The sequence below is a fragment of the Humulus lupulus genome, chromosome 1 (genome assembly GCF_963169125.1).
Source record: "Humulus lupulus chromosome 1, drHumLupu1.1, whole genome shotgun sequence".
In the NCBI taxonomy this organism is placed as follows: Eukaryota; Viridiplantae; Streptophyta; class Magnoliopsida; order Rosales; family Cannabaceae; genus Humulus; species Humulus lupulus.
In genome coordinates, this window is record NC_084793.1 from 270,979,707 (window position 1) to 271,002,216 (window position 22,510).

At 42.1% G+C, this 22,510-nt stretch overlaps 1 non-coding gene across 1 annotated transcript; it reads right to left on the bottom strand.

Annotated features, from left to right (window-relative positions):
* Window positions 1–22,080: 22,080 nt before the first annotated feature.
* LOC133813634 (small nucleolar RNA R71) lies at window positions 22,081–22,187 on the bottom strand. The gene has a single exon (XR_009884641.1). It is a non-coding gene; the product is annotated as a small nucleolar RNA R71 (small nucleolar RNA).
* Window positions 22,188–22,510: the final 323 nt, after the last annotated feature.

The window sequence follows — 22,510 nt, forward strand, 5'->3', positions numbered from 1 at the left end:
GTATCTGCTCACAACTTCCACTGGATGGAAGATTTCTGATCTAGTGCACAACATAGCATACATTAGACTTCCAATTGCAGATGCATAAGTAATCTTTCTCATATCATCTTCCGCTTTAGGAGTCTGTGGAGATTTTTTTTAGAAAGAGGGATTCCATGTAGGGACAGTAAACGTTCTTTCTTTGAATCTTTCATAGAGAAATGCTCAAGCACCTTAACTATGGAAGCTGCTTGATATAGAGCCAAAGTTTTGTTCATTCTATCCATTAAAATATGGATACCAAGAACATAACTTGCTTTACCCAATACTTCATCTGGAATTGAGTTCCCAGCCAGTTCTTTATGTCTGATAATTTCTTGACATTGTTTCTGTAATGCCCTGGTTAGCCAAGACTGTCACTCTGTGTATTTTAAATAGTGCTTAACCTGTTAAACGAGTCTTTAGGCCATAAAAGTGCATCTAAATGTAGTTAATGGGCCATGGTTAATATATCGGTCAAAAGGAATGGATATTTCATTAAAAGAACATTCAACTGTACATGGGATCCCATAATAACGTTTACAAAGTTGTTTACAGTTCCAAATTGGTCATTACAACTCAAAAGTTACAATCCGCCGACCTAAGCGGCAAAAATAGGGTTTAACCCTAGTTCCTTTAAGAAACCTTGGCCGAGGTGGTCAAGCGGCCGCATATGTACACGTTGCCACTTAAGCTCTCCAACTCACGGCTAAATAAACTTTTCTTTTCATTTACCTGCACCACATAGCACCAGTGAGCCAAGGCCTAGCATGAAAACTTAATACTGTATGCATACAAGTATAAGTGAATCATTATAGAATCATTCTAGGGCCCGCAGCCCTAATCAGATGACCATAGAGTCAACTTGGGGTCCTTTGCGTTGAATAGATGACCATGGAGTCATCCTAGGGTCCTTTTCCCTAGCCATGTGACCATAAAGTCACCCTGGGCCTTTTGCCCTAGCTCTGAGTAACTAGCCATAGAGCTAGACAAGCGCTTTGGTTTTCTACGACCATGGGGTCAAATGAGCATGTAACGCTTTGCTAATTAGATCTAATCATATCGACCAGTGATTGTCGTGCTATTGCCACTCTTAAATCATAAGACAATGCTTTATGACCAGCGCTCAACGTTATTGCCGTAATTGACTGATAAGTCAATGCCTTCTCAAGTAAGTAATGCAAACAAGCATTCATTATACAACAAATATCCATATATAAAGCACTCAACATGCTTCATCAATAATCATGTATGTCACATAATGGGTCCAGTTTTCTTACCTCAGGTCCGAGCATAAGATAAATTAAGAACTACCCTCAAGCACAATCATGACCTTGAACCCTTAGCAGTAACCTAGTCATAACCAAATATAAAATCCAATCAAAATGAGCCAATAAGAGCTTCCAGACTAAGTCCTTGCCTCCGGAACCTCAAATTCTACCAAACTGGGTAATAGATTCGATCCCAAACCTAAAGTTTTAAACCTCGTCATTAAAACCCATGCTGGCTAAAAAGGATTTGGCAGGCCGCGACCTACCCCCAAGGGCTGTAGTGCGCCTCCAACACAGAAAGCCCCCCTGTCTGGGTGCCAGGAGCGGGTTGCGACTTGCCCTTGAGGGTCGCGACGTGTGACGTCTTGCGTCATGACACATCTCCAGTGGGCCATTTTGTATGTATGAGCATGCCTTGGTGCTTGATCATTAGTCAAGTCTTGCACCAAGTAACCTCAGGGGTAGGGAATGGCACTTTTGTAATTATGCATATGTCTCCCAGACAAAAATCATATCTGTTCCTCGGAAGACTTCATTTCCTTAGAATGCTCCTTAGGGAGGAGGGGGGTGACCTGGTGATTTAAGGAAGCACCATGACCACCAGCAGATAGGGGCTTAAGCTGTGTACTCCCTTGCCTTATCAAGGCCTTATATGAATAAAATGATGCTTTGCCATGTCCCTTTGTGTATGCTTTCTTTACGGTCTATGTGTTGCTTGTTTGTTACCTTCGTTGGGCCATTGCGTGCCACTTGACTGTGTTGTATGCTCTGATTGTTGTGTGGGATGTTTTCTCTGGAATACTTGCCTCGTGCTCGCTCCCGCTTCATAATTGCCCTTACTTTGTATAAGACTCATAACATGGCTAACCATTGAGTTTGCTTGCCGCAGGTGTGAATTCTAGGCTGACTTGCTAGCTAAGAGCGCTAACAAGTGCCGCACGTTCCGTCGATTTGAGTATCCAAGTTGGCAGCCCGTGACAGTTGGTATCAAAGCTAAGTTTGAGAAAGCTTGGTGACCCTGTCGGATGGTGAGCAACACTCAAAGGATTGAAGCGCTGGAGAGGCGCGTTGGAGAGCTAGATGGCCTGGACGAGTTTACTTGCCGCAGGTGTGAATTCTAGGCTGACTTGCTAGCTAAGAGCGCTAACAAGTGCCACACGTTCCGTCGATTTGAGTATCGAAGTTGGAAGCCCGTGACAGTTGGTATCAAAGCTAAGTTTGAGAAAGCTTGGTGACCCTGCCAGATGGTGAGCAACACTCAAAGGATTGAAGCGCTGGAGAGGCGCGTTGGAGAGCTAGATGGCCTGGACGAAAGAGTCCGGATCTTGGCTCTGTCAGGCTAGAACTGGAGATGACTAACGCACTAAACCGCGTGGCTGCGTTGGAGTGGGATACGACCAATCTACTAGCCCGCATAACGGCAATCGAGCGGAGAGAAAACCTTTCAAGCACATCCAATACTCCTCTGAGGGAGGAACATATTGAGGCAGTGGAACGAGCGGTGAAGGACATACAAGAAGCATTAAATGACCTCGTAGAGAATTGAAGGGAGTCAGTTGAGGCAATGAAGGATGAAATGTTGGAGATGAACACCAAGTTGAACCTCACCATGAGGGCAATTGGGAATCAGCCTACAACTGGACCCATTGGCATGGAATATGGGAGAGTAAAAGTCCCAGAGCTGAGGCCCTATGCTAGAGACACGAAGGACTTAGAGAACTTCCTCTTTGATATGGAGCATTACTTTAGAGCCATGAGAGTTGAATCAGAGGATGGAAAGGTCACAATGGCAACGATGTACTTGTCTGCAGATGCCAAAGTGTGGTGGAGGACGAAGTACGATGATATTCAGAATGACAGATGCACCATAACAACATGGGAAGATCTCAAGAGAGAGTTGAAGACGCAGTTTCTCCCTGAGAATGTTGCCTACATAGCTCGATGCCATTTGAGAGAGCTGAAGCACACCGAAACAATCTGAGAATACGTGAAGAAATTCTCTAGGTTGATGTTGGATATCAAGGACATGACCGAAGTGGACAAACTCTTCGTGTTCTTAGAAGGTCTGAAGCCTTGGGCAAAGCAAGAGCTCGAGAGACAACGAGTGGCTGACCTAGCCATTGCTCAAGCTGCTGCCGAACGACTGACTGATTACTCATCAGGGAGCATTCAATCCAAGAAGACCAATCCATCGACTAGTGGAAGTAATTTTGGGAGTAAAAAGTTTGGGAAGTCTTGGCAAAGCAAGAGTGGGGGAGGAGAGAAAAGGAGTGTGGAGTCTAACTCTCCTAGTAAAGGTAGTAACCCCCCGTTCAAGAAGCCTCTTACATGTTGGATTTGTACTGGACCTCATAAGTCGATAGAGTGTCCTCACATATCCAAGATGAGTGCCCTCTAGGCGACATTTGCTCAAGGAGAACAAACCAACGAAGAGGAGGAGGAGGAGTATACGCACATGGGTGCCCTCCGGATGCTGAATGCTCTCAAGAAACATGGTGCGAAAGTGAAGAAGACCCCGGAAAGGGACTAATGTATGTGGACGCCGCTCTAAACGGTAAGATGGCTGGAAGTGTGATGTTCGACACGGGCACCACTCACAACTTCATTTCGAAGATCGAAGCTAAACGTCTGGGACTGAAATGGGAGAAGGACCATGGCCGCATGAAAGCAGTTAACTCAGAAGCCTTGGCCACAACCGGCATGGCTAAAAAGGTGAACATGAAGATCGACTCGTGGGAGGGGCAGACTGACTTGGTGGTCGTGTGAATGGATGACTTTGATGTGATATTGGGTATGGACTTCCTTACAGAAAAGGGAGCCATTTCCATCCCAGCTACGGGAAGCCTAGTCATAATGGGGGAGACACTTGTAGTGGTGCCTGCTAAAGTAGAGCAGCCCCCAGAAACCAAGCTGCTGTCAGCCTTACAATTGAAGAAGGGCGTGAGAAGATAAGAGTCCACGTATATTATTCTACCCACAATATACGAGGATACGGTGGATGAAGTCATCCCACTAGAAATTCGAATGGTCTTGAAGAAGTATGGGGATGTTATGCTGGACCAACTCCCCAAAGCCTTACCACCTAGAAGAGGGATTGATCACCAGATTGAGCTGGTGCCGGGAGCCAAGCCACTTGCAAAGGCGGCCTATAGGATGGCACCCCCTGAACTAGCAGAACTGAGGAAGCAGTTGAAGGATTTACTAGAGGCAGGCTTCATCAGACCATCGAAGGCACCATATGGTGCACCCGTGCTATTTCAGAAAAAGCACGACGGGAGCTTGAGACTATGTATTGATTATCGGGCTCTCAATAAGGTGACAGTGCGTAATACGTACCCCATCCCCTTGATCATCGACTTATTCGACCAGTTGAGTGGAGCAAAATTCTTTACGAAACTAGACTTGAGATCAGACTACTATCAAGTGCAGATAGAAGAAGGGGATGAGCCTAAGACAACGTGTGTGACTCGATATGGAGCATACGAGTTCCGAGTCATGCCGTTTGGGTTGACAAACGCACCAGCCACATTTTGTACATTGATGAACCAAGTTTTCCAGGAATACCTAGACAAGTTCGTGGTAGTCTACTTGGATGACATTGTGGTCTATAGCTCCACAATAGAAGAACATCAACGACACTTATCTCAAGTATTTCAGAAATTGAGAAAGAACCAACTCTATGTGAAATGAGAGAAGTGCTCCTTCGCACAAGAGAGAATCAAGTTCCTAGGCCACATAGTAGAACGTGGTCGGATCCGCATGGATCTAGAGAAGGTGCAGGCCATTCAAGAATGGAAGGCCCCCACCAATTTGAAGGAATTACGCTCTTTCCTTGGTTTAGCCAACTATTATCGAAGATTTGTGGAGGGCTATTCAAGAAGGGCGGCACCCTTGACCGAGTTGTTGAAGAAGGGTGTAGCTTGGACGTGGACCGATAGGTGTGTCGAAGCATTTAAGAGTTTGAAGGAAGCCATGATGCGAGATCCTGTCCTTGCCTTACCAGATGTTGGTAGGCCCTTCGAAGTGCAGACAGACGCGTCTGATTATGCTTTGGGAGGGGTGCTTGTACAAGAGGTCCACCTCGTAGCTTATGAAAGCCGCAAACTCACGGAGGTGGAGAGGCGGTACACTGCACAAGAGAAGGAGCTTCTCGCAGTAATTCATTGTCTACGAGTGTGGAGGCACTACTTGTTGGGGTCGAAGTTTGTGGTGAAAACAGATAATGCTGCGGTGAGTCATTTCCTCACCTAGCCAAAGCTTACCCCTAAACAAGCACGATGGCAGGAGTTCATAGCAGAATTCGACTTCCATTTCGAACACAAGGTGGGCCGTCTAAACCAGGCAGCTGATGCCTTGAGTCGCAAAGCTGAGTTAGCAGCTCTAAAATTGCTAGCAAATATGTCAGCTAGCATGCTGACCACTCCACTCCGAGAGCGCATTAAGGAGAACCTGGTGAAAGACCCGGTGGTGAAGACCATCATGAATCTCACAAAAGAGGGGAAGACGCGCCAATTTTGGGTAGAAGATGATCTTTTGTGGGCCAAAGGTGGCCGCTTATATGTACTAAAGACAGGAGATTTACAGAGGACACTAATGAGTGAGTGTCACGACACCTTGTGGGCGGGTCATCCAGGGTGGCAGAGAACTCATGCCCTATTAAAGCAGGGGTACTACTGGCCACAAATGCGTGACGATATTGTGGAGTACACCAAGACCTGTCTCACCTGCCAGCAAGACAATGTAGAGAGACACAAGACGCCAGGGTTGTTGGAACCTTTGTTAGTCCCAAGCCGACCATGGGAGAGTGTGTCGCTTGACTTCATTACTAGTTTACCGATGACGGGAGACTTGAGTGCGATCTTGGTGATCGTGGATAGATTTTCAAAGTATGCAACCTTCATACCGGTGTCAAAATATTGCTCGATAGAGGAGACAGCGAGACTTTTCTTCAAGTATGTAGTTAAGTATTGGGGAGTACCCCAAAACATAGTTAGTGACCATGATGGAAGATTCACAGGGACCTTTTGGTCCGAATTATTCAACCTTTTGGGGTCACAACTAAATATTTCCTCGAGCTACCATCCTCAGAAAGACGGACAGACTGAAAGATTCAATGGGATGCTGGAAGAGTATTTGCGGCATTTTGTTAGTGCCAACCAAAAGAATTGGCCGCAGCTACTAGACATAGCTCAATTTTGTTTCAACTCTCAGAAGAGTTCTTCGTCAAACAAGAGCGCTTTTGAAGTTGTGAACGGTCAACAACCGCTGTTACCCCACACAGTGGATGAGTATCGGGGAAGAAATCCGAGAGCCTATAATTTCACGAAAGACTGGAAGAAAACCATCGAGATTGCCCGAGCCTATCTGGAGAAGGCATAAAAAAGAATGAAGAAGTGAGCAGATCAGAAGAGACGACCGCTGGAATTCAAAACAGGCAACTTAGTGATGATCAAGCTGAGGCCCGAACAACTGAGATTCCGAGGGAATAAGGACATCAGACTCGTCCGCAAATATGAGGGTCCTGTTCCAGTCATATCGAAAGTGGGCCTGACCTCCTACAAAGTCAACTTACCAGAATGGATGAAGATACACCCGATCTTGCACGCCAGCAACCTCAAGCCGTATCATGAAGATCCAGAAGAACCAGCGCGCAACCAGTCTACCAGAGAAGGAGTCAGCGTCAAGCCACGAAGCAGCAGACAACCTTAAGAAATCCTAGCAGAGAGGACCGTGGTCGTGGACAGAAAGAAGAAGAAAGAGTTTCTGGTGAAGTGGAAAGGGCTCGGAGATGAAGAAATATCCTGGGAAAGGGCGGAGGACTTGCACAAGCATACGCAAAAGATTGAAGATCAGCAAGGGGTAGGTTCGTCGAGGACGCCGAAGATTTAAGTGGGGGAGAGTGTGACGTGTTGCGTCATGACACATCTCCAGGGGCTATTTTGTATGTATGAGCATGCCTTGGTGCTTGATCATTAGTCAAGTCTTGCACCAAGTAACCTCAGGGGTAGGGAATGACACTTTTGTAATTATGCATATGTCTCCCAGAAAAAAATCATATATGTTCCTCGGAAGACTTCATTTCCTTAGAATGCTCCTTAGGGGGGGGGGGGGGGGGGGTCACCTAGTTACTTAAGGAAGCACCATGGCCACCAGCAGATAGGGGCTTAAGCTGTGTACTCCCTTGCCCTATCAAGGCCTTATATGAATAAAACAATGCTTTGCCATGTCCCTTTGTGTATGCTTTCTTTACGGTCTATGTGTTGCTTGTTTGTTACCTTCGTTGGGCCATTGCGTGCCACTTGACTGTGTTGTATGCTCTGATTGTTGTGTGGGATGTTTTCTCTTGAATTCTTTCCTCGTGCTTGCTCCCGCTTCATAATTGCCCTTACTTGTATGAGACTCGTAACGTGGCTAACCATTGAGTTTGCTTGCCGCAGGTGTGAATTCTAGGCTGACTTGCTAGCTAAGAGCGCTAACAAGTGTCGCACGTTCCGTTGATTTGAGTATCCAAGTTGGCAGCCTGTGACACGACGCGCCATTAGGACAGAGCCCCCCCTTAGGCCCTGGGGTTCGTATAGGTCACAACGCCCAAGAACACGGCTGCGACTTAACCCTGGGAACCCAGCAACCCTTCCTTTCCTTTAGCCTAAACTCAACCAAAAACACTTTTAAATAATCCCAAACCGAGAACTAAAACCCAATGCAACATTATCACGAAACCAGCAGTAAAGCACAAGCTTTAACACACTCAAAACACTACCAGATCCCAATTCCATAACCAAGCTTTCAAGCTTAAGAACAACCAAAACTATAAAGAAAATCAACCAAAAACAGAATTTGTAAACCTCACCTCAGCTATGGATCAACGCCTCCTAGCTGCAACAATTCAATCTTAAACCCCGAGACTTAGATCCTCAAGCTTGAATCCTTAACCTTAGCCTCAAAACCAAACCAAGAGAGAGAGAGAGAGAGAGAAAGTGATCGAATGAGAGAAGAGAGAGAGAGAGCCTTGTTCTATTTTTGCTTCTTCAGCCAAAAGAAAAAGGTGACTAAGTCTCTAGATTTTGCCTTAAATGACTAAAATGCCCCTAGGGCCAACCTTTTCTCTCAACGCCCCTTAAGGACAGTTTTTTCATTTGCCTCCTACACAGTTAATCATAATTAACATCTCTCAATTTCCATTATTCCCTATATCCTTAAATAATTACCAAATAATTTCCCATTACCCGCTCAATTCCCGGTAATGTACTAAGTACCAAATTACCCCTAGGCTCACCCTGAGCCCGGTATTTAACCCCATTATGACTAAACCACTAACTTTCTTCCTAGGATCGCCTCATGTCGAGTAACTCAAACATATCCACATAACAATGTGGTCTCACCCATATATCACATACATGCACATAAATATACAAATATGCCCTCAACGAGCCAAAATTATGAAAATACCCTTCTTATAAGAAACCTGAACAACTCGGAATACATATCTGACTCCAGCTACTAGTTCGCTTCCTCGACCTTGTTGTTCCTCCATAATACCTTAACCAGAGGTATAGTTTTATTTCTCAGGACTTTGTCTTTTCTATCTAATATCTGGAATGGATGTTCCTCAAATGAGAGATTTGCCGCAAGCTCCAGATCCTCGTAACTCAACACATGAGTCACGTCTGACACATATTTTCAAAGAGCGGAAATATGAAACACCTTATGTACAGTCGACAGTGCCAGTGGTAAGGCCAACCTTTAGGCCACCTAACCAATCCTTTCCAAGATCTCAAATGAACCTACAAATTGAGGCATTAGCTTTCCCTTCTTCCCAAATATCCTAACACATTTCCATGGGGAGACTCTAAGGAAGACATAGTTTCCCACATGGAACTCCACGCTCCTACCTTTGGGATCAACATAACTTTTCTGCCTGCTTTGAGAAGCGAGCATCCGAGCTCTGATCTTCTCAATAGCCTCATTGGTCTTCAAAACTGATTCAAGACCAAAGTATCTCCTTCCTCCTGTCACATCCCAATGAATGGGAGACTTGCATTTCCTACCATACAACATTTCATAAGGAGCCACCCCAATGGTCGACTGATAGTTATTGTTGTAGGAAAACTCTATCAAAGGCAAATACTTACTCCAGGACCCACCAAAGTCTAGCACACATGCTCGCAGCATGTCCTCTAATATCTGGATTGTCCATCTATCTGAGGATGATAAGCAGTACTGAACTTCAACTGTGTACCCATGACCCTCTGCAAACTTCCCCAGAACTTGGAAGTGAATGTGGGGTTCCGATCTGACTCGATCGACCTCGGTACCCCATGACGATGCACAATCTCTCTCACATAGAGATTTGCGTACTGGTCAACTGTATAAATTGTCCTCATTAGTAAGAAGTGAGCTGACTTGGTGTATTGATCCACGATAATCCCCACCGAATCATGTTGACCCATAGTCTTGGGTAACCCTACCATGAAATCCATCGTTATGTCCTCCCATTTCTACTCTAGGATGTCCAGAGGCTGTAACAGCCCTACTGGTCTCTAATGCTCAGCCTTGATTTGTTGACATGTCAAGCACTTAGCCACATATTATGTCACATCCCTCTTCATCCCAGGCCACCAATACAACAATCTTACATCTTGATACATCTTCGTGGTTCCTAGATGAAAAGAGTAAGGAGTAGTATGAGATTCATCCAGGATCTCCTGTCTAATAACAGTGTCCATCGGAACACAGATCCGACCTTTGTATCTCAGCAAGCCCATAACTGACATTGTATAGTCCTGAGACACTCTAGCTAGAACACCCTCTCTAATCTTTGTCAATTGTGGGTCACCCAACTGACCTTCCTTTATTCTCTCTAACAGCGTAGACTGTAGTGTAATATTGGCCAACTGGCCCACCAGTAGCTCTATACCAGCTCTAGTCATATCCTCTGCCAACTCTCTGAATATCAATCTCGCACTGAAAAATTGTCCCTAACCCTTCTAGCTTAAGGCATCTGCCACCACGATGGCTTTCCCTGGGTGATATAGGATTTCACAATCATAATCCTTCACTAACTCCAGCCAATGCATTTGTCTCATGTTCAGGTCTTTCTGTGTGAAAAAGTACACCAAACTCTTGTGCTCAGTGTATAACTCACATTTTTTCCCATAAAGGAAATGCCTCCATACCTTTAATGCAAAGACCACTGCTGCCAACTCTAAATCATGAGTGGGGTAGCTCTGTTCATACTCTTTCAACAGACGTGATGCATAGGCAATTACTTTCCCCCGACTGCATAAGAACACAATCCAAACCCTGATGTGAGGCATCACATTATATAACAAACTTCTCTTGATTTGTCGGGAGACTCAGAACTGGAGCTGTAATCAACCTCTACTTCAATTCCTGGAAGTTGTTCTCACATTTATCTGACCACACAATCTTCTAATTCTTGCGTGTTAGTTCAGTCAATGAAGTGGCAGTCTTTGAGAACCCTTCCATGAAACACCTGTAATAACCTGCCAATCTAAGGAAGCTCCTAATCTCTAACGCACTCCTTGGCCTTGGCAAATCTCTGACCACCTCAATCTTGGTTGGGTCCACCTTGATCCCCTCCTTACTGACAATATGACCAAGGAAAGTTACCTGAGATAAGCATAACTCACATTTCTTGATGTTTGCAAATAGCCTATGCTCCCTCAATCTCTATAGAACCAACCTCAGATGTTGCTCATGTTTTGACTCTGATTGAGAATAAACCAAGATATCATTGATAAAGACGATCACAAACCAGTCCAAGTAATCCTTGAACACCCTATTCATCAGATCAATAAAAGCAGCTGGGGCATTAGTCGACCTAAAGGACATGACTAAGAACTCATAATGAACATATCTGGTGCGAAAGGCAGTTTTCGGTATATCTCCTTCCTTGACCCTCAGCTGATAATAACCAGATCGAAGGTCTATCTTTGAGAATACCAATTTACCCTGTAACTGGTCAAACAGATCATCTATCCTTGGCAGAGGATACTCGTTCTTAATTGTTAACTTGTTCAGTTCTCTCTAATCAATACACATTGTTAGAGAACCCTCCTCCGTCTTTACAAACAACACTGGTGCACCCCATGGTGAGAAATTGGGTCTAATAAAACCTAATTCTAACAGCTCCTACAGATGTACCTTTAGTTATTTTAATTCTGTTGGGGCCATTCTGTAAGGTGCCTAGACATTGGTTCCATCCCTGGTGCTAGTTCAATCATTAAATAAATCTCTCTATGTGGTGCCAACCCTGGTAAATCCTCTGGAAACACATCTAGAAACTCACATACTAATCTGGTCTCCTATGGTCCCACTGGCACAACCCGAGTGGTATCTACTACACTGGCTAAGAATCTTATGAAACCACCTTGCGATAGATCTCTATCCCTCAACACAAATATCATAGGTACACGGGGTTCGTGCACAGTGCCAACAAATACAAAAGGATCCTCACCATCAGGCTCAAAGGTAACCATTTTCCTTATGCAATCTATGGTTGCCCCATACTTCACTAATGAGTCCATACCCAGAATCATATCAAAGTCGGTCATAACCAACTCTATCAAATCAACTGATAACTCTCTGCCCTCCACTATCACTGGTAATGATCTGACCTATCTCCTGGATACTACTAACCCCCCAGTGGGTAATAAGGTCCCGAACCCCACAATATTATAATCACATGGTCTACGCAGTCTATAAATAATTCTACTAGCAACAAAAGAATGTGTAGTACCAAAATCAATCAAAACAATATAAGGGGTTCCAGCACCAAAAAGCTGACATGTGACTACTAAGGGGCAATCCTTAGCTTCTGCCTATGTCAACGTGAACATTCGAGCTGGGGTCGACCTGTTCGCCTTCCTTGTCTCTTCCTTTCTTGCCCTCAGGCAATCTTTCTTCAAGTGTCCCACTATCCCGCATAAACATTAGCCCTTTGCCCGACACTCCCCCATATGGTGCCTCTTGCATCTAGCGCACTCAGGAAAGTCCTCCAGCCATCACTTCAACCCTAGCGGCCCATTGTAATACCACGTGGTCTTTTGTCAGGGCCTGAAGCTGGAAAGGCATAAAGAGCCTTCCTTTTCTGATCACTGGGGCCTCCGCCCCTACTTGAACGAACAAGTGGAGGTCCCACCCACCTAATGTCTCTTCTGGCCTTGTTATCCTACCAGATTTTGTTCTCTACGCTCTCAGCTGTGAGCGCCTTCTCAGCCACCTATGCATAAGTAGTCACCCCAGCACAGTGGTAATGCGAACATCCCGAGCTATCCTAGGTTGTAGCCCCTAGAGAAACCTCTCCCTTTTGGTCCCATCAGTGGGCACCAGTTCCCCGACAAACTTTGCCAGTCTATCAAACTTCAAAGCATATTCAGTTACTGACATACTCCCCTGAAGTAGTTTACTGAACTCTTTAGCTTTTGCATCGTTGATGGCATCATTGTAGTACTTTTCAATAAATAGAGTCTGAAACTCTTCCCAACCCAGGGCATTAACATTTCTAGTTTGGGATATCACTTCCCACCAAATTCGAGCATCCTCCCGAAACATATATGTAACGACCCAACTATTCTAGACCTTGGACCATTAATAACTTCTACACATAAATACTAATCTTAAGAAAACATACATATGAAATAATCATAACTTCATTAAAACTATAAAAAGTTAAAATACATAAAATTCATAGTAGGATATGGGATCCCGTTGTTTTGAAAATAAAACATAACATAACTTAAATCTTAAATCTTAAATAAAATGGTTACAATATTAGGTGCGGAAATACATAAAAATCATAATTTAAAAGACTTAAACAACTTCATCCTCAAATCGTTCGCGCAGTCCACCGATTTCCATTCTCCCTCAATACACATTCCAAAGCCGCCAAGAATCTTCCAGCCGCCATAACTATTTTCCTGCACATATAAAACATAAAGGAATGAGCCTAATGCCTGGCAAGGAAAATCTACTACAAGCATGAAACATAATCATACACATAAACTATGAACATATATCATATACTATAACACATATCATAATTCTAACCCATGTACATGGTGACTATTGGGGTTTGCTAACTAAGCAACTATAAGCCTCAAACTACAATGAGGTTTGCTAGTTAAGCAACTATAAGCCCCAAAATCATAAAAGTGTTGAGGTTTGCTATATAGCAACTATAAGCCCCAAAACATAAATGTGATAGGGTTTGCTATATAACAACTATAACGCCCAAAACATGCATATATCATAACTCAAAAATCATACTATAGCATAATCATAACACTTTTATATAAACATAGCACATATCACATAAGAACTATCCTATTTTCCTTACCAAAATACCAGGATGATGAGAACAAGGTCGGGATTTTTGGAACACTCCTAAAACCATTAATAGAGAGGTGAGTTTTCTAAAAGAAAAGAGATGAAAATAATGAACTAAACCATCGAGAAGATACTTACCAACAAGAACCTCAAGTTCAAAGAACATAGATGCCTAATCAAGAATAAAGAATACTAAGTTATGATTTTAGTAGAGAAAAACTATAAAAACTAATGAAACAATACTGAAAGGAACTAAGAATAGGAATACCTTTGAAATTGCTATGACCAAAGTATACCTCGAAACCAAAATACACTATAAATCTTACTTTCCAAGTGTTTAATAAGCTTATAATGATAAAGCTTATAACCCCAGCCCAAGTGTTTAACACTCTAAAGTAAACCTAGCAGCTTGTAGGCTTCTGAACTCAGCTTGATGAATGAAGAAGTGGCTGCGTACTAGGTCCTATTTATAGAGTTCAAGAATGAAAAGATCTTCATTTAGCTTGAATAAAATAATGGCTTTTTAATTGAAAAACATTTGAATAATCATTCAGCAGAGGCTGAAGACTCGGTCAAAAAGATTCTGGACTTATCAAGAGGTTAAGGATTAAAATGAGCTCGATTTCAAATTTATTCAAAAATCATGCACCACAGCCGATATATCACCCATGCTAGGCGATATATCGCCTGGACTGATATTCCCGAGGCTCATCGAAGTTGTTGTGCGAAGCTATGTGTTTTTCGTATCCCCGTGTGGTGATATATCGCCCCCTAGAGCTGCGATATAACGGCATACGCTGAAATATTATACACGTAATTACACTTTTTTCAGCCTAATTTGAATTGAGTAAACAACCTTGACTAAGTCCTTTAACGATCTCAAAGCTGCTGGCAGACTCTGGGATTTTCAAATATTGTTCTTAATAAACTATTCCTCAAAAATACTTAATTTCTCATTAAACATACACATGATAAGTGTTATTATCTTATTGGGTTTATCTAAACCTTATAGTATAATAAATATCATCTTCATAATCAGTCATATTAATCAAACCTTAGGTTATAATTAATATTCTTAAACTATAGGTTAAACTTATAAAATCTACAAGTGTTGCTACGAGTGTCCAACTAAGTCCCGACTTGAACCAAAATCCACAGTAATAAACATACTACTAGCTATTACTATTACTACTATCTAACTAGCTAAGTAATGTTCTTGGACTCTACAATATATGTGGCACACACCACCCTCTTGTTACCAGACACCCTCATAAAGTCTAGGATGGTGGTAACCATACTCATCCACTGCTCTGCCATGGCCGGATCTGCACTACCCTCAAAGATTGGAGGGTGTTGTTTCCTGGACCTTTCATAAAGAGGTTCCCATTTATTCCCAGCCTATAGCAACTGCTCAACTGTTGGCACCATCACAGATGGTGCCTTTGGTAAAATGTTCCCTGTAGGAACCTGTTGTTGTCTCAGAAGGCAGATTTCTTATTTCTGCCTCAATACCCTGGCTTGCAAATCAGCAAGCAACTGCTGCTAGTGCTTAAGAGCTGGCTGAGGGGTCTGACCCTGGTCATTATCCTGACCCTGTATGTCATTCTACCCCTGATCTTTCTTGCTAGTTGAAGATTCAATCTGTCTTGGAAGCATACTTTCAACCTTATACCTTGCTGCAATAATAAATGTGGCCAGTTAGGTAGTGATAACTAAACCTCTTGCCGCGTCACGGTCCAAGATCAAGCAGATACTCATTCATATTCAACAGTCATGCTAATAAGCATGTCGGTTCATATTCAAGTATGGTGCTAATAAGCACGTTCTAATATTAAAAAAAATTAACAATTAACAATTAGCAATAAACAATGCTAATAAGCATTTTCTGGCATACATGTATCTATAACAATGCTAATGAGCGTGTTCTGACCTACATGTCCATACAACAGCGCTAATAAGCGGTTCTTTGGCATTTCTAGGCAATATCAGTGCTAATAAGCATGTTCTAATTCATCACGCAGTAGTCAAGGGCCAAGCCCTATCAATATATCTCATGCTACCTAATAAGGCATGCTGGTAAAGCATTTATATCCTATTTAAGCAATTAAACACATAACCACATAAATAGTTACCAGACCCTGAGTCGAGCATATCTTTAGCAGTGAGTGTAAATGCCCAGCCTGTCTACAGGAACCACTAACCTTGGCACACTCTGATACCAAGTTGTGATGCCCTGGTTAGCCAAGACTGTCACACTGTATATTTTAAATAGTGCTTAACCGTTAAACGAGTATTTAGGCCATAAAAGTGCATCTAAATGTTGTTAATGGGCCATGGTTAAAATCTCGGTCAAAAGGAATGGATATTTCATTAAAAACATTAAATTGTACATGGGATCCCATAATAATGTTTACAAAGTTGTTTATTGTTCCAAATTGGTCATTGCAACTCAAAAGTTACAATCCACCGACCTAAGCGGCAAAAATAGGGTTTAACCCTAGTTCCTCTAAGAAACCTTGGTCGTGGTGGTCAAGCGGTCGCATGTGTACAAGTCGCCACCTAAGCTATCCAACTCATGGTTGGGTAAGCTTTTCTTTTCATTTATCTGTACCACATAGCACCCGTTAGCCAAGGCCCAAAATGAAAAATTAATATTGCATGCATACAAGTACAAATAAATCATTATAGAATCATTCTGGGGCCCACAACCCTAATCAGATGACCATAGAGTCAACCTGGGGTCCTTTGTGTTGAATAGATGACCATGGAGTCATCCTGGGGTCCTTTGCCCTAGCCATGTGACCATAAAGTCACCCTGGGCCTTTTGCCCTAGCTCTGAGTAACTTGCCATAGAACTAGTCAAGCGCTTTGGTTTTCTACGACCATGGGGTCGGACGAGCATGTAAAGCTTTGCTAATTAGATCTAATCATATCAACCAACGATTGTCGCACTATTGTCGCTCTTGACTCATAAGTCAATGCTTTACGACCAGCGCTCAACACTATTGCTGTCCTTGACTGATAAGTCAATGTCTTCTCAAGTAAGTAATGCAAACAAGCATTCATTATACAACAAATATCCATATATAGAGCACTCAACATGCTTCATCAATAATCATGCATGTCACATAATGGGTGCAGTTTTCTTACCTCAGGTCCGAGCGTAAGATAAATTAAGAAAGACCCTCAAGCACGATCCAGACCTTGAACCCTTAGTTGGTAACCTAGTCATAACCAAATATAAAATCCCATCAAAATGAGCCAATGAGGGCCTCCGAACCAATTCCTATCCTCTGGGACCTCGAATTATACCAAATCGGGTAGTAAATTCGATCCAGAGCCTAAAGGTTCAAAACCCCGTCATTAAAACCTATGTTGGCTTAAAAGGACCAGGCGGGTCGTGACCTGCCCCCAATGGCCGCGGCACGCCTCTCAAACAGAAAGCCCCCCTGTTTGGGTGCCAGGGGCGGGCTGCGACTTACCCTTGAGGGTCGTGGCGCGCTATCAAGGTAGAGCCCCCTTTAGGCCAAGGGGTTCGCACAGGTTGCAACGCCCAAGAACACGGTCACGACTTGACCGTGCGAACCCAGCACCCCTGCTTTTCCTTCAGCCCATACTCAACCAAAAACACTCCCAAAATCAAAACTAAATTCCAGTATAACACTATCACCAAACCAGCAATAAACCCAAGCTTTAAAACACTCAAAATACTACCAAAAACCCAATTACATAACATAGCTTTCAAGCTTAACAACAAGAAAAACTATAAAGAAAACCAATCTAAAACAGAATTTTTAAACCTCACCTCAACTATGGATCAACGCCTCCTAGCTACAACAATTCAATCTTAAACCCCAAGCCATAGATCCTCAAGCTTGAATCCTTTACCTTAGCCTCAAAAGCAAAGAGAGAGAGAAAGAGAGAGAGAGAGAGAGAGAGAATGATCGAAGGAGGGAAGAGAGAGAGCCCTGTTCTATTTTTGCTTCTTTAGGCAAAAGAAAAAGGTGACTAAGTCACCAGATTTTTCCTTAAATGACTAAAATGCCCCTAGGGCCAACCTTTTCTCTCAAAGCCCCTTAAGGGAAATTTTGTCATTTGCCTCCTACCCCTTTAATCATAATTCACGTCTCTCAATTCTCGTTACTCTCAATATCCTCAAATAATATCCAAATAATTTCCCATTACCCGCTCAATTCCCGGTAATGTACTAAGTACCAAATTACCCCTGGGCTCACCCTGAGCCCAGTATTTGTCCTCATTATGACTAAACCACTAACTTGCTTCCTAGTATCGTCTCATGTCGAGTAACTCAAATATATCCACATAATAATGTGGGCTCACCCATATATCTCATACATGCACATAAATATGCAAATATGCCCTCAATGGGTTAAAATTACGAAAATGCCCTTCTTATAAAAAACGGCCCTGCATGCATGAAAATTCAACCATATAATAATACAACGCACATAATCACATAATAACACATTAAACCAATTATTGCCCTCTTGAACCCCTAATTCAGACGCTAAGTCATATTAGGGAATTTGGGACGTTACTGTTTCCAATGAGCAACATATCATCCACATAGAGAATTAAGAATACCACAATGTTGTTTTCCTTGAGTTGGTAAACGCAGGGCTCATCAACATTCTGGTCAAAACCATAGGTTTTAATAATTTCATTAAACCTTTGATTCCAGGGACATGAAGCTTCCTTAAGTCCATAAATGGACCTATTCAACTTGCACACTTTCTTTTCTTGTCTAGTTACTTTAAACTATTCTGGTTGATCCATATAAATGGTTCCATCTAGGTTCCCGTTAAGGAACATTGTCTTGACATCAATTTGCCAAATCTCATAATCAAGAGTTGCAGCTATGGATAAGAGTATGTGAATAGATTTAGCATGGCAACTGGAGAAAAAATTTCCTCATAGTCAACTCCTTCTTTCTAGGTATAACCCTTTGCCACAAGTCGAGCCTTATAAGTCTCAACCTTTCCATCAGCTCCTATCTTCTTCTTGTAGATCCACTTGCACCCAATGGCCCTAAAGTCACTAGGTGCTTCTACAAGATCCCAGACGTAGTTAGAGTACATGGACTCCATTTCTTGTTTCATGGAATTTAAGCCAAAGATCCTTGCAACACTACCCATTGCCTATTTGAAAGGCAACGAATCTTCGTCATGTGTGTCCCCAATGACCATGTTGGTTTCACCATCCATACGATAGTAGGATCTGAGGAACCCTCCCACTATGATGAGGCATCGAAACTGTCTAAATCAAAACTGTGGTTTCTTGTTCTTCTTCGTTAATCTCAACTTGCGTCACTTGAGGAAGATCAGTAGGAATAGCTAAGCCAGATTGCAATTTTGCCAAGACTACTTTGCCATGAGGTTTGAAATTAGACATGTAGTCCTCTTTAAGAAAAGTAGTCTTTGTAGAAACAAACACTTTCTTATCTTGTGGACTATAGAACAGACCACCCCGAGTCACTTTAGAATATCCAACAAACAAGAAAAATTCATTTTGCGATTCTAGCTTTCCTTTCTTTTTCCTCAAGACGTGAGCAGGACACCCCCAAATTCTATAATAACGTAAACTAGGTTCACGACCATTCCATAGTTCTAAAGGTGTTTTGGAGATAGCTTTAGATGGCACGAAATTTAAAATGTCACATGCGATCTATATGGCATGTCCCCAAAAAGAGATCGAAAGAGTTGAATAACTAAACATGGATCGAACCATTTCCATTAACATGCGATTACGATGCTTCACAAAACCATTTTGTGGTGGAGTACCTAGGGCAATACGATGATATAATATCCCAAGTTCAGCTAAAAGATCTTGGAACTGCATATCCATGTATTTTCCACCCCTATCAGATCGCAAGATCTTTAACGTCTTACCTAATTGGTTTTGAGCCATTGCAAGGAATTTTATAAACTTCTCAAATGTTTCAGATTTCTAATGCATTAGGTAAAGACACAAGTATCTTGAGTAGTTGTCAATAAAGTGACGAAATACTCATAACCACCCCTCATTTGAACATTCAGCTGTCCACAGACATCTAAATGAACCAGACCTAGTGGTATCATTTGCCTTTCTCCTTTTGCAGGGAATGGAAGCTTGATAATTTTACCCTCGAGGCAAGATTCGCAGATAGGTGGGTCACCCATTGTGAGTTATGACCAAGTCAGAGATGCCAAAGATACGTCATGTTATTGTTATAGATCTTTTAACGTTTGGCGGTCCTAGATATAGCTACATTAACTAACTCGTTATTAAAAGCAAAGGGTTCAATAGGTCGTAATAGCTATAGCCCATTTTTCATACATCTGTTGAGTCTAGTTTTTGTCATGTTTAGGTGGTGTTTTAAGTAGTCTTTTATCTCATTTTTCTTTCATTTAGTGCGGGTTTATGTTGTGTTTGCTTGTCTTTGTGAATATCAGGAAGAATTGAGTACTTGGAGGAAAATGTCAAAGAAAGAGAAGAAATAACCAAGTTTTATAACATATTTTGAGAAAGAATGAATCTCAACATGATTTGGAGGTGTTGGTAAATTTTTGGGATAAAATCTTGAAGAATTGAGAGATTTCTTAAGGGTCGCGACATGAGCAAATTAGAGCCGCGGCTAGCTAGTGAAATAGAACCAATGTTTTGAAGGAGAACTTTGGGCTACGGCATGGCTATGGAGAGTCGCAGCATAGAAGGGCAACAACCTAGAAATCGCAGACACGGGCCGCGGCATGGCTAAGGAGAGCCGCGGCATGGCAAGGCAGAATCGTGAAGGATTTTAGACATGGGTCGTGGCATGGTACATATAGAGCCGCGGCCCGCCTCTTCAAAAGCTGAATTTTTAGGTTTTTATAAGAGGAAAGAGAGAAAAAGAGGAGATACGAATTTTGGTAGGGGAAATTCTTGGAGGCTGAAGGCTTGGAGTATTCAAATTGCATGTTTTCATCTATTTTCTTATGTTAATTTTAATTGTCTTTGTGATTAGCATTATGAATATGAACTAATTTTCTGTTTAGGATTTTTAATTGAATCACTTGAATCCCTATTATGAATTAATGCATTTTCAATGTTCTTCTTTTTCAATCTTCTTCAATTCCATATAACCTGTTCTTATTGCTTGATTATTGATTGGCCATCTATAGTCATTATTTATATGTTTTCAAATCGAAATCTGAGAAGTGAGATTTGAATTTGCTGTGGTTATATTGGACATAATTTTAATCTGGAACGAGAGTATCCATATTAATTGTGTAACTATTTATTAAGTTGTTGAGATTAATGCTACCTTTGTGGTTCAATTTACCATAGAAATATAGGAAATTGTCACCTAGGTTGAGTTTATAATTCATAGTATGATTATAGGCTGTTTTTATCAACTTGTTAATTGAATTAGGCAGAAAGAAGAAGAATTTAGTATTTTGTATTAAGAAATGATAGGGAGGATAGTTGATGAGATTGAATATCCTAATTATTTCTTCAGTGTTTAAATCCAAGGTTTTGCTATTAATTGATATTTTATTTGATTTGTAATTATTGTTTTTTTTTAATATTATATTTTCTTTTGCTTCATCTTTAAGAATCGAAATTATAATTAACCAAATAGAAAGAGAAATTAATTGACTGGTAATTGAGGATTCAGTCCTTGAGGACGATACTTGGTTTTACCAAGATTATTACTAAATTGCGATACGTGCACTTGCGTAGCATATAAAATCCGCAACAAGTTTTTGGCGCCGTTGCCGGGGACTGAAAACTATCAATATCATTTTAGTTGATTTTATTTCTAATTTGGTTACTTTTTGTCTTGTTTCTAATTTGTTTAGCTGTGTTTCTTGTTAAACTTCAGGTGGTTTGTTATATGCATAGCAGAAGAGGAGCGGGTAGTCTTGTTCCTGTAAATCCTGAAATTGAGAAGACGTGCAAACAAAACAGAAGAAACAAGAAGTTGGCTCATCAGACAGTAGAGATGGCACAAAATGAAGGGCCGGATAGACAGAATGAGAGAAATAATGAGGTTCCCGAAGTTCTGCAACAGCCGGTTCAGAATCCTGCTGCCAGAAGTCTGAGAGACTATGTACTGCCCACTGTTACGGGAGTACAGAATTGTATAAGACCACCGACGGTGGATGCCAATAATTTTGAGATTAAGCCGGCGATCTTGCAAATGGTGCAGTCCACGTTTCAGTTTGGGGGTTTGCCTTCTGAAGACCCCCATATGCACTTGGCGAATTTCCTAGAGTTGTGTGCCACTTTCAAGTATAATGGGGTTAGCGATGATGTTATAAGGTTGAGACTCTTCCCATTTTCTCTGCGGGAAAGAGCTAAGAGCTGGCTTAATTCTCTTTAGGCAAGCTCTATCAATACTTGGCAAGATCTTGCTCAGAAATTATTGGCTAAGTTTTTCCCTCCTTCGAAGGCTGCTAAATTAAGGGGAGAAATTAATAATTTCTATAAGATGGATGGAGAGTCATTATATGATGCTTGGGAGCGCTTCAAGGAGTTATTGAGGAAATGTCCCCACCATGGTATAGAAAAGTGGATGTTGGTTCACAATTTTTATAATGGACTTTGTGGTACAACGAGGACGATTATCGATGCTGCAGCTGGTGGGGCATTCATGAGTAAGAGTGCCAATGAAGCATATGAGCTGCTGGAGGACATGGCCACAAATAATCATCAATGGTCTGAGGAAAGATCATCGGGGGTCAGAAAGGTAGCTGGGGTGCATGAGCTGGATGCAATCACTGCTCTAACAGCACAAGTAGCCTCCTTGACAAAACAATTACAGCAAAGCACTGTATCTGCTAATGCCATTCAAATGGCAGCTAGGTGTGAAATTTGTGGTGGTCCTC